The sequence below is a fragment of the Pseudophryne corroboree genome, chromosome 8 (genome assembly GCF_028390025.1).
Source record: "Pseudophryne corroboree isolate aPseCor3 chromosome 8, aPseCor3.hap2, whole genome shotgun sequence".
Lineage (NCBI taxonomy): Eukaryota > Metazoa > Chordata > Amphibia > Anura > Myobatrachidae > Pseudophryne > Pseudophryne corroboree.
In genome coordinates this window covers 349,559,299-349,574,911 of record NC_086451.1, presented here as the reverse complement: position 1 = coordinate 349,574,911, position 15,613 = coordinate 349,559,299, and positions in this window count along the sequence as shown.

Below are 15,613 nucleotides of genomic sequence, written 5' to 3'. Positions count from 1 at the left end.
CATGGGAATAAGTAATAGAAAAAAATAAATAGTAACTTATCCCTCCTGCTGTCCTGCACCATCTCTCCACATGCTCCCATACAGTGAATGGCTGTAAGCACTCTTGATTGGTGAATATCTCCAGCCATGTACAGAACCACTTAGCATGCTGACAGTGATTCACTGTCTGGCGGCTGGCTGAGAGATAGGTAGGGAAAGTTGCTCCCTGGCCACTCTGATTGTGTATTACACACAATCAGAGCGGCCGGACAGCATTCTTCACTGGCCTCTCAAGAAGCTGTGGAAGCACCACTCAGGAGGCGAAGGCCCCATGACCTAGCCCACCCCTGCCCGAGGGCCCCTAGAATTGTGGGGCCCTTGGGCAGCTGCCTAGTGTGCCCACACCTTAAGATGGCTTTGCTGCCCTTCCCCCCAAGTGGCACCCCTAGGCACATGCCTCATGGGAAATTCACCTCTGAGTATCACTACATAAGAAATGTATTGTACAATGAAGTAAAAAAAACTAATTAAAAAAAATATATAGTACAGAATCCAAAATAGTAAAATCAGAGGTTTTGTGAAGAAAATGCCTGCACTTGGGGATTTCATTAAGTGTTAATATAATCATCAGATCTCCACATTACATTACTCCAGAAAGAAGTAAAGAACAAATGTGATTATCCAGAACAACCCCTCTAGGTAGTGTATACTTGAATGTAAAGCTATAACTGGAAATTCTAATGCCCTGTTCCAGGAAAAGCTTTTGCTGTCATAAGACAGGATAACTATACAGGAGGTAACAACCCTCATTATCCCAAGAAGTCATAGCCGGGCTCACTAAGAAATACTGATAGCAGTCTATACGCTGCACATAGGCAATCCCAGGGAGGACATCCTGGAGGAATGATTTGTTGTATTTGCAATATTTTACTGTTCTCACATCTTTATGGGATCTTTCAGACACAAATATGTCTCTAAAAATATATCAAACAGTGTTATTGCAGCACTTGTGCCCTGGTCATTCTTATACGGTGCAAACACACACACACACACACACACACACACACACACACACACACACACACACACACACACACACACACACACACACACACACACACACACACACACACACACACACACACACTTAGCTACATCTCCCTCTGTAACTCCCAGGAAACTGTAGGTGACATTCCAATCAAACCAACTAGTCCACTCAGGGTCGGCGACAGGGGGGGTCAAAGTGGACACCTATACCGGGCCCCAAGGATCAAAAGGGCCTCAAGGATATGCCACTTAGTGCCCGGCAGGGATGTGAGCTGTCTTGTCCAAATGTGGCAGCGAGCTGTAGAAGGTGTGAGTGCTGCCGCACAGTGACAGTAGCCTTTCACACACAGTGACTGTACGGCGTGTGTGTGCACCCTCTCTACCGTCCAGCTCTATTGCAGGCAGTTACAGGACATGGCAGCAGCTGCCTTGGACTGGATTCCCGTGCCCAGTGCCGGACTGTTCTAGTGGGGTGAGAGGGCTGCATGGTACCTGCTGTGTGGTGTTCGGGTCTGGATTCTGAGGAGTGCAGTGCAGGCAAGTCTCTCCCTGGCGTAAGAGTGGGTTGGTGAGGAGATACAGAGTTTTGGGATAGGTTGGGGGAACTAGGAATGCAGCATGGCGTCATTGGGGAGGGACAGACTGGAAACGTGAAAGCCCTCACTCACTCACTGACTAACTCATGACTAATTCTTTTACTTTCCGGTATGTTAGGAAGCTGAAATATAACATACTGTAGGTCTTCTGCTGGTGAAACATAGGAAAACTACATTATTAGCATTAATACACCTCCCCTAAGGAGATGAAAAGGGGATTGACAAAATTACATCAAAATTTGGATTGCTCCTCCAGTGTGTAGAATTTGATAAACTACAAAAATGGTCCTGTCACTTTTTACTGTATCTCTCACTCACTCACTCACTCACTCACTCACTCACTCACTCACTCACTCATCACTAATTGTTTTCCTTCCCGAATATTAAATGTAACATAGGTATTCTGCAGGTGGGAAATAGGAAAACAACGTTATTAGAATTTTAATAAACCTCCCCTTAGGGGATGAACAGGGGGTTGACATAATGACGTCATTACAGATGCGTGGCTTGCATTGCGTGAACGATATGGGGGGTGATTCTGACCTGCTAGCTAGTAGGCTACTTTTAGCACTGCTGCGATCAGGTAGTCACCGCCTACAGGGGAGGGGGGATTTGCTGTGCAGGGCTGCGAACCGCTGTGCAAACAAAAGTTTGACACGCTTTCAAAACGGTGAGTAGACACCCCCGGCTGGCCTCTTCCTGTCAATCTTCTTTGTCCATTTCGTCGCTGCACGATGACGGCCGTAGCCGGGCAGCGACGTGCCTGCACATTGCCGCCCGCGCGCATGTGCAGTTCTGACCCGTTTGCATGGCTGCGAAAAATTGCAGCATGCGAATGGGTCGGAATGACCTCCACGGCCCAAACGGACAATCGGATCAAAATTTGGATTGCACCTCCAGTGGGTAGAATTTGATAAACTGCAAAGATGGTCCTGTCACTTTTTCCGTATCTGCTATGGGTGCTCCTCGGGTAACACCAAGAACAATGGATTAATATTTACTTACATTAAGACGTCTCAAATTTACATCTCATTTATATTTACAACCATGAAATCCAGAAACTCCTGTGCGAAGAACGGGTAGAACAGCTAGTACATGTAAATAAATATATTAGAGATGAGCGGGTTCGGTTCATCAAGATCCGAACCCCCCTGAACTTCACGTGTTTTACACGGGTCTGAGAAAGCTTCCGATCTTCCCGCCTTGCTCGGTTAACCCGAACGAGGCCGAATGTCATCATCCCACTGTCGGATTCTCGCGAGATTCGTATTCCATATAAAGAACCGCGTGTCGCCGCCATTTTCACTCGTGCATTGGAGATTGAGCGGAGAGGACGTGGCTATGTTCTCTGCCTGAAAAGCTCAATATCTGTGCTCAGTGTGTTGCAAATATCTGTGCTCAGTGTGCTGCATTGTGGTGACCACCAGTATATTATAGTAGTACAGTACAGTAGGCCATTGCTGTATCATGCAGCTCCGTGTCAGACTCAGTTCTAGACAGTATCCTGATCAGTGCTCAATATCTGCTGCATTGTTGTGTGACCAGTATATACTATATGGTAGTACAGTGCAGCATTTTGGTGACCACCAGTATAGTAGTACAGTAGGCCATTGCTGTATCTTGCAGCTCTGTGTCACTTCAAGTATCCATATCTGTGCTGCATTGTTGTGAGCAGTATATAGTAGTACAGTGCAGCATTTTGGTGACCACCAGTATGTAGTTGTACAGTACAGTAGGCCATTGCTGTATCTTGCAGCTCCGTATCACTTCAAGTATCCATATCTGTGCTGCAATGTTGTGAGCAGTATATAGTAGTATAGTGCAGCATTTTGGTGACCACTAGTATATAGTTGTACAGTACAGTAGGCCATTGCTGTATCTTGCAGCTCCGTGTCACTTCAAGTATCCATATCTGTGCTGCATTGTTGTGAGCAGTATATAGTAGTACAGTGCAGCATTTTGGTGACCACTAGTATATAGTTGTACAGTACAGTAGGCCATTGCTGTATCTTACAGCTGGTATCCGTTCACATGGTCGACCATGTTATGGTCGACAGTTATTAGGTCGACCACTATTGGTCGACATTGACATGGTCGACACATGAAAATGGTCGACACATGAAAAGGTCGACATGAGTTTTTTAACTTTTTTTTTTTTTGGGGAACTTTTCCATACTTTACGATCCACGTGGACTACGATTGGAACGGTAATCTGTGCCGAGCGAAGCGGGTAGCGGCACGAAGGCACCATGCCCGAAGAATGGCAAGCGAAGCGAGCCATGCGAGGGGACGCGGTGCACTAATTGGGGTTCCCAGTCACTTTACGCAAAAAACAACACCAAAAAAAGTTTAAAAACGCATGTCGACCTTTTCATGTGTCGACCTTTCATGTGTCGACAATTTTCATGTGTCGACCATGTGTCCATGTCGACCATGTCAATGTCGACCAATAGTGGTCGACCTAATGACTGTCGACCATAACATGGTCGACCATTCATACCGGAACCCTTGCAGCTCCGTGTCACTTCAAGTATCCATATCTGTGCTGCATTGTTGTGAGCAGTATATAGTAGTACAGTGCAGCATTTTGGTGACCAGCAGTATATATAGTAATACAGTACAGTAGGCCATTGCTGTATCTTGCATCTCCGTGTCACTTCAATTATCCATAGATGTGCTGCATTGTTGTGAGCAGTATATAGTAGTACAGTGCAGCATTTTGGTGACCACCAGTATATATATTAGTACAGTACAGTAGGCCATTGCTGTATCTTGCAGCTCTGTGTCACTTCAAGTATCCATATCTGTGCTGCATTGTTGTGAGCAGTATATAGTAGTACAGTGCAGCATTTTGGTGACCACCAGTATATATAGTAGTACAGTACAGTAGGCCATTGCTGTATCTTGCAGCTCTGTGTCACTTCAAGTATCCATATCTGTGCTGCATTGTTGTGAGCAGTATATAGTAGTACAGTGTAGCATTGTGGTGACCACCAGTATGTAGTTGTATATTACAGTAGGCAATTGCTGTATCTTGCAGCTCCGTGTCAGACTCAGTTCTAGTATCCTGGTCAGTGCTCAATATCTGTTGCATTGTTGTGTGACCAGTATATACTATATAGTAGTACAGTGCAGCATTTTGGTGACCACCAGTATATAGTATTACAGTACAGTAGGCCATTGCTGTATCTTGCAGCTCTGTGTCACTTCAAGTATCCATATCTGTGCTGCATTGTTGTGAGCAGTATATAGTAGTACAGTGCAGCATTGTGGTGACCACCAGTTTATAGTTGTACAGTACAGTAGGCCATTGCTGTATCTTGCTGCTCTGTGTCACTTCTAGTATCCTGATCAGTGCTTAATATCTGAGCTCAGTGTCAGCGCTGCATTGTGGTGACCAGTATACTCAGTAGCGGATCTTGCCACGGGCAAGCAGGACTTTTGCCCGGGGCGCCGCCTTCCAGAGGGCACCGGCGCCATCCGGAGGGCGCTGCACCATGGTAAGATCTGCTGCTGCTGTGCCCCCCGATGTCCGCTCTGTCCTCTGCCGCTGCCCGCTGTCCCGCTGCCGCTGCCCGCTGTGAAGGGAAACTAGACGCTACGCATCTAGTTTCCCTTCGTGGAGAGGACCTTTACTGTAATGATGTGCGGTGCGTGTTGACGTCATCGCGCACCGCACAGCGAAGGTCCGCTCCACGAAGGGAACTATTCGTCACTGCGCACCGCACATCATTTCAGCGGCGCTACTACTGTACAGGGGGCATAACTGACCACGCCCCCTGTATGAAGCCACGCCCCTATTGCTGCCCGTGACGCAAAAAGCCCCTGAACCGGCCCTGAGTATACTACAGTACAATAGTCCAGTGCTGTTCTCGCTGCTCAGTGTCAGTTCTCCGTAGTATCATCAGTGATCAGTATAATCAGTGCTCAGCAAAAATCAGTGCTCAGTAAAATCAGTGCGCTGTTAGACGTGCGCCCGTTTTCCGCCATTAGTGCATTGAGATTTAGACAATTGATGAAGTTATTGTGTCCCCGGTACAAAATCCCATCTAGATTCCACTTCACTAGGAAGGCGATAGCGAGATTTTACCAATTAATATCAGTGATTTATAATTAATTATTAATTACAGTGATCTTGCCAAATGATTCCAGTGATTTTGTCATTTTCTTCCAGTGATTTGGACCAATAATATTATTGATTAGAACAAATAATTCCTGTGATATTGAGGTGTTTGTGTCGCTTAGCTTAGCCATCCAGCGACCACAGTGCACCTCTTTTTCTCTTTTCTTTGCATCATGTGCTGTTTGGGGACTATTTTTTTAAGTGCCATCCTGTCTGACACTTCCGTATATGTCCAGTGGTACTGCCATTTGATATAACTCCCGACATTACTGCCATTTAATTCCAGTGATTTTGTCATTTTCTTCCAGTGATTTGGACCAATAATACCATTGATTAGAACGAATAATTCCTGTGATTTTGTCATTTTCTTCCAGTGATTTGGACCAATAATACCATTGATTAGAACAAATAATTCCTGTGATATTGAGGTGTTTGTGTCGCTTAGCTTAGCCGTCCAGCGACCACAGTGCACCTCTTTTTCTCTTTTCTTTGCATCATGTGCTGTTTGGGGGCCAATTTTTTTAAGTGCCATCCTGTCTGCCACTGCAGTGCCACTCCTAGATGGGCCAGGTGTTTGTGCCGCCCTCTTGGGTCGCTTAGCTTAGTCATCCGGCGACCTCGGTGCAAATTTTAGGACTAAAAATAATATTGTGAGGTGTGAGGTGTTAAGAATAGACTGGAAATGAGTGGAAATTATGGTTATTGAGGTTAATAATACTATAGGATCAAAAAGACCCCCAAATTCTATGATTTAAGCTGTTTTTGAGGGTTTTTAAAAAAAAAAAACCACCCGAATCCGACAAACATTTTTAAGGGAGGTTTTGCCAAAACGCGTCCGAATCCAAAACACGGCCGCAGAACCAAATCCAAAACCAAAACACAAAACCCGAAAAATTTCCGGTGCACATCTCTAAAATATATATATGTACTGTGTATGTATATATATATATATATATATACATATATCACAAAAGTTCCAAAGATTTGGAGGTGCACTCTCACAAGGAAACACTCGCGATGGCTTCTTATTGAATCACCAGTAACTTTTATTGTCGACGTTTCGGTCTGGTCACAGGCCTTTATCAAAGACAGGTGATGTAATTTGTCACATGTTCAAAGATTTTGAAAAATGAATATAATCTGCAAATGGACAGTAATTACAATTACAAACAATACGCCTCACCGGCCCCTATAGGTGCCGACTAATCACAGAGACAGACCCACCACCAACATCCCCGTGGGGATGATGACAAGCAAAATAAGTGAATCAGACTCTCAAAAGTTGTCCACAGTTACCTTGAGAACATGCTGTTGTCCACACGTTCCTTCATAGGTCAAAGATCCCATACTATTAAAATTGCACTTGGAACATAGTCCATACTGTCAAGAAAAGGACCACATAAGATGTACTAAATATCACCACGTGATTAGCAAACTACCACAGGTATATAGACAATCTACATTACTAAAGACACTTATAAAATCACACTCAATACCTGGCTCTGGTAGCCCTGAGATATAGATGCAGCGGTGTGGGTGGTAAAGCAACTAGTATAGCCATCCAACTACAGACAACAAACCTGTGCAGGGAACAATAGCATATATATCTCTGTAATACCACATTATTATTCATAGAAACATAACCCAAAGGACAACTGAAGATACAAGTACTTACATCTGACAGGAGGCATAAGCACACACAGCTGCATGCTGCCTCACTGCCAGAATGCTCTATTTAAACTCCCCGGACCGGAAGTGACGTCCGTTTCCGGAAGTCACTATATTCCGGAGTACAAAACACGTCTTATAGCCTAATGTTTACTACCTATTAAACATAATAGTGGTCAGGGCTCCCCACGCCATAGCCGCTGCCCGGCGCCAAATGCAAGCAGCGCGAAAAGTCAGCGCTGCTTACCGAGCGCCCCTCGTGTACTGACACTTCCGTGCGTGTCAGCTCCCAGAAGCGCATCACCATGCGTTCCACCGCTGTTGGCGGGGACACGCTCTGCGGTGCACCGACAGAGAATATCTCAATCACTGTGGCCATCTCACAAAACTGACACTTCCGTTCCGTGTGTGTCAGCTCCCGGAAGCGCGTCACTGTGCGTTCCACCGTCAATAGCGGGGACACATTCAGCGGCGCACCACCAGTTTACCTAACCATAATTAAGTACCTGGACTTACAACTCCCAATATAAAAGGACCCTAGATAGTAATAATACCTCAAGTACACAAGACAGGGTGCAAAGTATATCTACATATTATAATATCAAAAAACAAAAAGAACATAAATTGTTTATTAATACTTAATCAACTTATAGTGGGTCACCCCCCTTCCTCTGGGGACATCAGCTGACCCATTATTATTCTGTTATAAATAAACTACATATATCAGTCATCAGCAAGGTCTGTGCTGCGAAGCAGACACCCAAGAGGCCGGTGGGGCAATCACATAGGAGGTCCCAACATAACATCACAAAACATAATGACATACATATTAAAAAAACAAATCTGTGCATGTGAATTCTGCCAGTACAGGGCAAACCATCAATCCTTGAGTATCAGAACAAATACTCACACCCATTTACAACATATTATAGAAAAGTAAATTAAATTAATCTAAATTCTTACGCTGGTTTCCCAATGAAGCCAACCCATCAAAGAAATATATTCAACGGATTGGCTTCATTGAGACCCCTAGGCGCCACAGTATCCAGGGTATGGATCCAATAACACTCTCGTTGTCTGAGTGCCAAAATGCGATCCCCACCAATAGGATTCGGGGGAATCCAATCAATGAGTTTGCACTTGAGGCTCGCCACTTGGTGCCTGGCTTTCAGGAAATGGCGGGCTACCGGTTTGTCCGTCTGGCCAGTGAGGATCGCCGTGTGGATGGATGACCTATGATTGGCCATCCGGTCGCGGAATACCTGTGTGGTGAGTCCCACATAGCACAGACCACACGGGCATTTCAGCATATATATGACGAAATCAAGGCAGCAGTGCAAATTATATTTAAGTTTAATCACCTTTCCTGTATGCGGATGATTAAATATGGGTCCAGTGATCATGGACCTGCAAGTGGTGCAACTGTCGCATGAAAAGCACCCAGGTTTGCCTCCTGTCAGATGTAAGTAATGTATCTTCAGTTGTCCTTTGGGTTATGCTTCTATGAATAATAATGTGGTATTACAGAGATATATATGCTATTGTTCCCTGCACAGGTTTGTTGTCTGTAGTTGGATGGCTATACTAGTTGCTTTACCACCCACACCGCTGCATCTATATCTCAGGGCTACCAGAGCCAGGTATTGAGTGTGATTTTATATGTGTCTTTAGTAATGTAGATTGTCTATATGGTTCCGGTATGAATGGTCGACCATGTTATGGTCGACAGTCATTAGGTCGACCACTATTGGTCGACATTGACATGGTCGACATGGACACATGGTTGACACATGAAAAAGGTCGACACGTGAAAGGTCGACACATGAAAAGGTTGACATGAGTTTTTTTACTTTTTTTGGTGTCGTTTTTTGCGTAATGTGACTGGGAACCCCAATTAGTGCACCGCGTCCCCTCGCATGGCTCGCTTTGCTCGCCATGCTTCGGGCATGGTGCCTTCGCTTCGCTCGGCACAGATTACCGTTCCAATCGTAGTCCACGTGGATCGTAAAGTATGGAAAAGTTCCCCAAAAGAAAAAAAAGTTAAAAAACTCATGTCGACCTTTTCATGTGTCGACATTTCATGTGTTGACCATGTGTCCATGTAGACCATGTCAATGTCGACCAATAGTGGTCGACCTAATGACTGTCGACCATAACATGGTCGACCATCTGAACGGATACCTGTCTATATACCTGTGGTAGTTTGCTAATCACGTGGTGATATTTAGTACATCTTATGTGGTCATTTTCTTGACAGTATGGACTATGTTCCAAGTGCAATTTTAATAGTATGGAATCTTTGACCTATGAAGGAACGTGTGGACAACAGCATGTTCTCAAGGTAACTGTGGACAACTTTTGAGAGTCTGATTCACTTATTTTGCTTGTCATCATCCCTACGGGGATGTTAGTAGTGGGTCTGTCTCTGTGATTAGTCGACACCTATAGGGGCCGGTGAGGCGTATTGTTTGTAATTGTAATTACTGTCCATTTGCAGATTATATTCATTTTTCAAAACCTTTGAACATGTGACAAATTACATCACCTGTCTTGATAAAGGCCTGTGACCAGACCGAAACGTCGACAATAAAAGTTACTGGTGATTCAATAAGAAGCCATCGTGAGTGTTTCCTTGCGAGAGTGCACCTCCAAATCTTTGGAACTTTTGTTATATACGTGTGGACCTACAGCACCCACCATTTGATGAACTTATACTTTGGATGAGAGTGCAGGATTTCCAGCAGATATATATATATATATATATATATAGTATGTGTCAGCCGGCCAAAGCCGTAACTAGGTGTAGCCGGATGGTGCGTAGCACACAGCGCATTTGCGCTGTGGGTGCACCATCAGCATCCACCACCACTATAATACAGTATAATCATAGCAGTGTTGCTATCCCACAAATGCAGTTTTTGGTGTTTTATTGCATTTTCCATATATACCAAGCCACAGAATGCGATGCTTTCCGGAGCTTGGTCCCAGAGGGTAAAGCCATCTTCAGTGGCATTGCCTAATAGAAGCCTACTATCACAATTCCCCCCTGAGAGGGATCCAATCATATCACACCCAGCACATACCCTCGATACCCCCCCTCCCCATTTCTTGGTACATACCAGAGTTATTTATGCTGTTATGTACCTGATAACTGGCAGGATGCACGCATAGCGGATGCGATGCTGAATACATCCTATGTATTAGAGAATATGTGAAGTAAGAATGGGTGTGCAAAAGCTGCTAGTTAGAAAAGTTGCCAAAAAGAGGTCTCCTCCACCTCTCACCTGAATAATCCACACACAACGAGACAACAGTAAACTTTACCAGTGCTTATAGAGGATCTCCTTCACTTTCATCTCTATCAATGAATCTCCAATCATATGGTATATAGACAGAGTAAGAGGTGCAGTATATAGTGAAGTATAGTTTTTAATATAAAATGCAATTAAAAATTATTTTTACATAAACATAGTGTAGCAACTGTTTATGTTTGAATAATCCACAGTCCACAAAAAATAGGTATCCACATATGGCATGTAATTAGGACAATTACCAGATCAGCTGGAACTGCTAGCATACAGTACAAAACAGGCATAAATCAGGTGGAATCCCGGTTATTCCATCCAATGTATACAGATAGTATTCTGGGTCTGGTCCTGCAATTGTGCCAGTGGATCCTGTACACCGAAGCGTTTCCTCCCCTCCTGGGTACTTTATCAAGGTGAATGATCTAAATGCTATGCTGCTGTGACCGGGTGTTTTAAACCCCTATTGTCCAATCCTAACCTCCAGAGCGCAGCTGGATCCTATACACATAATCACTACAAGTCCCATGATCCTATAGTGCACTCCGGACTTCCTGTATTGTTTTGTCCCAGGGAAACCATGACAACCAGAGATCTCTGGTATCTCTATGTCACTTCTGGTCACTGAACGTACACCGCAGCCGCCACTGCAATCATGTCCCGCTTGCTGCACAGCTCTGTAGTACACAACTCCACAACATCATCTCTTCTAGGCTTCTATTATATTTCATATTTATTCAGTGCCCAGGGTGCACGTTGGTGACGATGTATGTTTCGATACGTCACTTCCAGTGACGTGGCCGCGTGATTGACACCAATGCAATCAAATGGTTTTCACACATACTATAATGCGGTCTCTGACGCCACCTATGGTCTCCACTCAAAAATAATTATAAAAAAACGTTATTAAGTTAAAATAGGTAATGGATAGAGCAGCGTCATTTAAAAATTGTATAGTACATCCTGCCTCCAGTGTGTACAATGAATTATTCGATCCTATTGACGTGTCCTTTCCAAAATGGCCAGACAATAAGGATAGAAGTGGCCAGAGGAACAGTTAAAGGGTAGTTCCATCAGTGGCCTGATTCAGAGGTGCTCTAATGCATTCACAGCTGTGATCCCAAGCGCAGTAATGTGTGACAATATGCTAATGGAAGCGTATACAGAAACTGCATACAAACACGCAGCGATTGTCACAGCCTTCCATAGTCAACTGACTATGGGGCTAATTCAGACCTGATCGTGCTGTGCGTATTCGCACAGCACCGATCAGGCCTGAACTGCATCGGCGCCGCAGTGTGCCAGCGCATGGCAGACAGTCGACGGCTGTCATAGCCCAGCGATCACCTCTGCCTGATTGACAGGCAAAGGCGGTTGCTGGGCTGGAGGGGGCGGGCCGGTGGTGTTTAGCCGCCGTTTAGGGGGCGCGGTCTGGGCAACGCAAGCGTGCCCAGACCATTAGTGGGTGGGCCGCGGCAGCTGCGTGATCTCACACGCAGCCGATGCGACCCGGGCTGCAACGGGTAGCTCCCTGCCAGTGCGCAGGAGCTGCGCTGGCTGGAAGCTACTTCTACAGTACAAAAGCATCGCCGCTGTGCGATGCCTTTGTACTTGTGCGGGGGGTGGGGGGGATGGAAGGGGGGAGTCGGCCCTGACATGCGGGGCGGACTAGTCCCCTCCAGGGGCAAACGCAGGATTTAATGAGGGGGGTTTCCGTGGGAGGGTGGGTGCGTGGGTGTATGTGTATATATATATATATATATATATGTATGTGTATATATATATATATCTATATATATATATATATATAGATGCAGCATAGCACCTTGAAAAAAATGCCCTGCACAGTGCTGAAACGTCGGTACACTATGCCTATTGTACTTTAATACATGAATCTACTCACAAAGACCGCTGAACGCGCGTGCACACACACATTCATACATAGATACATTCATACACACATACATACACACATACATGCATACATACATACTTTAGTGATGTGCACCGGAAATTTTTCGGGTTTTGTGTTTTGGTTTTGGGTTCGGTTCCGCAGCCGTGTTTTGGGTTCGGACGCGTTTTGGCAAAACCTCACCGAAATTTTTTTGTCGGATTCGGGTGTGTTTTGGATTCGGGTGTTTTTTTCAAAAAACCCTAAAAAACAGCTTAAATCATAGAATTTGGGGGTCATTTTGATCCCATAGTATTATTAACCTCAATAACCATAATTTCCACTCATTTTCAGTCTATTCTGAACACCTCACATCTCACAATATTATTTTTAGTCCTAAAATTTGCACCAAGGTCGCTGGATGGCTAAGCTAAGCGACCCAAGTGGCCGACACAAACACCTGGCCCATCTAGGAGTGGCACTGCAGTGTCAGACAGGATGGCCCTTCAAAAAAATTGTCCCCAAACAGCACATGATGCAAAGAAAAAAAGAGGCGCAATGAGGTAGCTGTGTGACTAAGCTAAGCGACCCAAGTGGCCGACACAAACACCTGGCCCATCTAGGAGTGGCACTGCAGTGTCAGAAAGGATGGCCCTTCAAAAAAATTGTCCCCAAACAGCACATGATGCAAAGAAAAAAAGAGGCGCAATGAGGTAGCTGTTTGACTAAGCTAAGCGACCCAAGTGGCCGACACAAACACCTGGCCCATCTAGGAGTGGCACTGCAGTGTCAGACAGGATGGCACTTCAAAAAAATACTCCCCAAACAGCACATGATGCAAAGAAAAAAAGAGGCGCACCAAGGTCGCTGTGTGACTAAGCTAAGCGACACAAGTGGCCGACACAAACACCTGGCCCATCTAGGAGTGGCACTGCAGTGTCACGTAGGATGGCCCTTCAAAAAAATACTTCCCAAACAGCACATGATGCAAAGAAAAAAAGAGGCGCAATGAGGTAGCTGTGTGACTAAGATAAGCGACCCAAGTGGCCGACACAAACATCTGGCCCATCTAGGAGTGGCACTGCAGTGTCACGCAGGATGGCCCTTCAAAAAAATACTCCCCAAACAGCACATGACGCAAAGAAAAAAAGAGGCGCAATGAGGTAGCTGTGTGACTAAGCTAAGCGACCCTAGTGCCCGACACAAACACCTGGCCCATCTAGGAGTGGCACTGCAGTGTCACGCAGGATGGCCCTTCAAAAAAATATACTCCCCAAACAGCACATGATGCAAAGAAAAAAAGAGGCGCACCAAGGTCGCTGTGTGACTAAGCTAAGCGACACAAGTGGCCGACACAAACACCTGGCCCATATAGGAGTTGCACTGCAGTGTCACGCAGGATGGCCCTTCAAAAAAATACTCCCCAAACAGCACATGATGCAAAGAAAAAAAGAGGCGCAATGAGGTAGCTGTGTGACTAAGATTAGCGACCCAAGTGGCCGACACAAACATCTGGCCCATCTAGGAGTGGCACTGCAGTGTCACGCAGAATGGCCCTTCAAAAAAATACTCCCCAAACAGCACATGATGCAAAGAAAAAAAGAGGCGCAATGAGGTAGCTGTGTGACTACGATAAGCGACCCAAGTGGCCGACACAAACATCTGGCCCACTAAACACTCTTTCGGAGTACACACTGGAGGGAGGGCAACTTAGGTAGAATAAAGCCAGTTTCTGCAAGGGCCTCCAAATTGCCTCTTTTTCCTGCCAGTATACGTACGGACTGTCTGACGTGCCTACTTGGATGCGGTCACTCATATAATCCTCCACCATTCTTTCAATGGTGAGAGAATCATATGCAGTGACAGTAGACGACATGTCAGTAATCGTTGGCAGGTCCTTCAGTCCGGACCAGATGTCAGCACTCGCTCCAGACTGCCCTGCATCACCGCCAGCGAGTGGGCTCGGAATTCTTAGCCTTTTCCTCGCACCCCCAGTTGCAGGAGAATGTGAAGGAGGAGTTGTTGACGGGTCACGTTCTGCTTGACTTGACAATTTTCTCACCAGCAGGTCTTTGAACCCCTGCAGACTTGTGTCTGCTGGAAAGAGAGATACAACGTAGGTTTTAAATCTAGGATCGAGCACGGTGGCCAAAATGTAGTGCTCTGCGATGATCTTCCTCAGTTGCCGTAAGAGGGTTTCAGCTGTGTGCATATTCTGGAAAGCGGTGATACAAAGCGTAGCCTGCCTAGGAACGATTTGGCGTTTGCGAGATGCTGCTACTGGTGCCGCCGCTGCTGTTCTTGCAGCGGGAGGCAATACATCTACCAGTGGGCTGTCACAGTCATATAGTCCTGAGTCTGCCCTGCTCCACTTGTCCACATGTCCGTGGTTAAGTGGACATTGGGTACAACTGCATTTTTTAGGACACTGGTGAGTCTTTTTCTGAGGTCTGTGTACATTTTCGGTATTGCCTGCCTAGAGAAATGGAACCTAGATGGTATTTGGTACCGGGGACACAGTACCTCAATCAAGTCTATAGTTGGCTCTGAATTAACGATGGATACCGGAACCACGTTTCTCACCGCCCAGGCTGCCAAGGCCTCAGTTATCCGCTTTGCAGCAGGATGACTGCTGTGATATTTCATCTTCCTCGCAAAGGACTGTTGGACAGTCAATTGCTTACTGGAAGTAGTACAAGTGGTCTTCCGACTTCCCCTCTGGGATGACGATCGACTCCCAGCAGCAACAACAGCAGCGCCAGCAGCACTAGGCGTTACACTCAAGGATGCATCGGAGGAATCCCAGGCAGGAGAGGACTCATCAGACTTGCCAGTGACATGGCCTGCAGGACTATTGGCTTTCCTGGGTAAGGAGGAAATTGACACTGAGGGAGTTGGTGGTGTGGTTTGCAGGAGCTTGGTTACAAGAGGAAGGGATTTACTGGTCAGTGGACTGCTTCCGCTGTCGCCCAAAGTTTTTGAACTTGTCACTGACTTATGATGA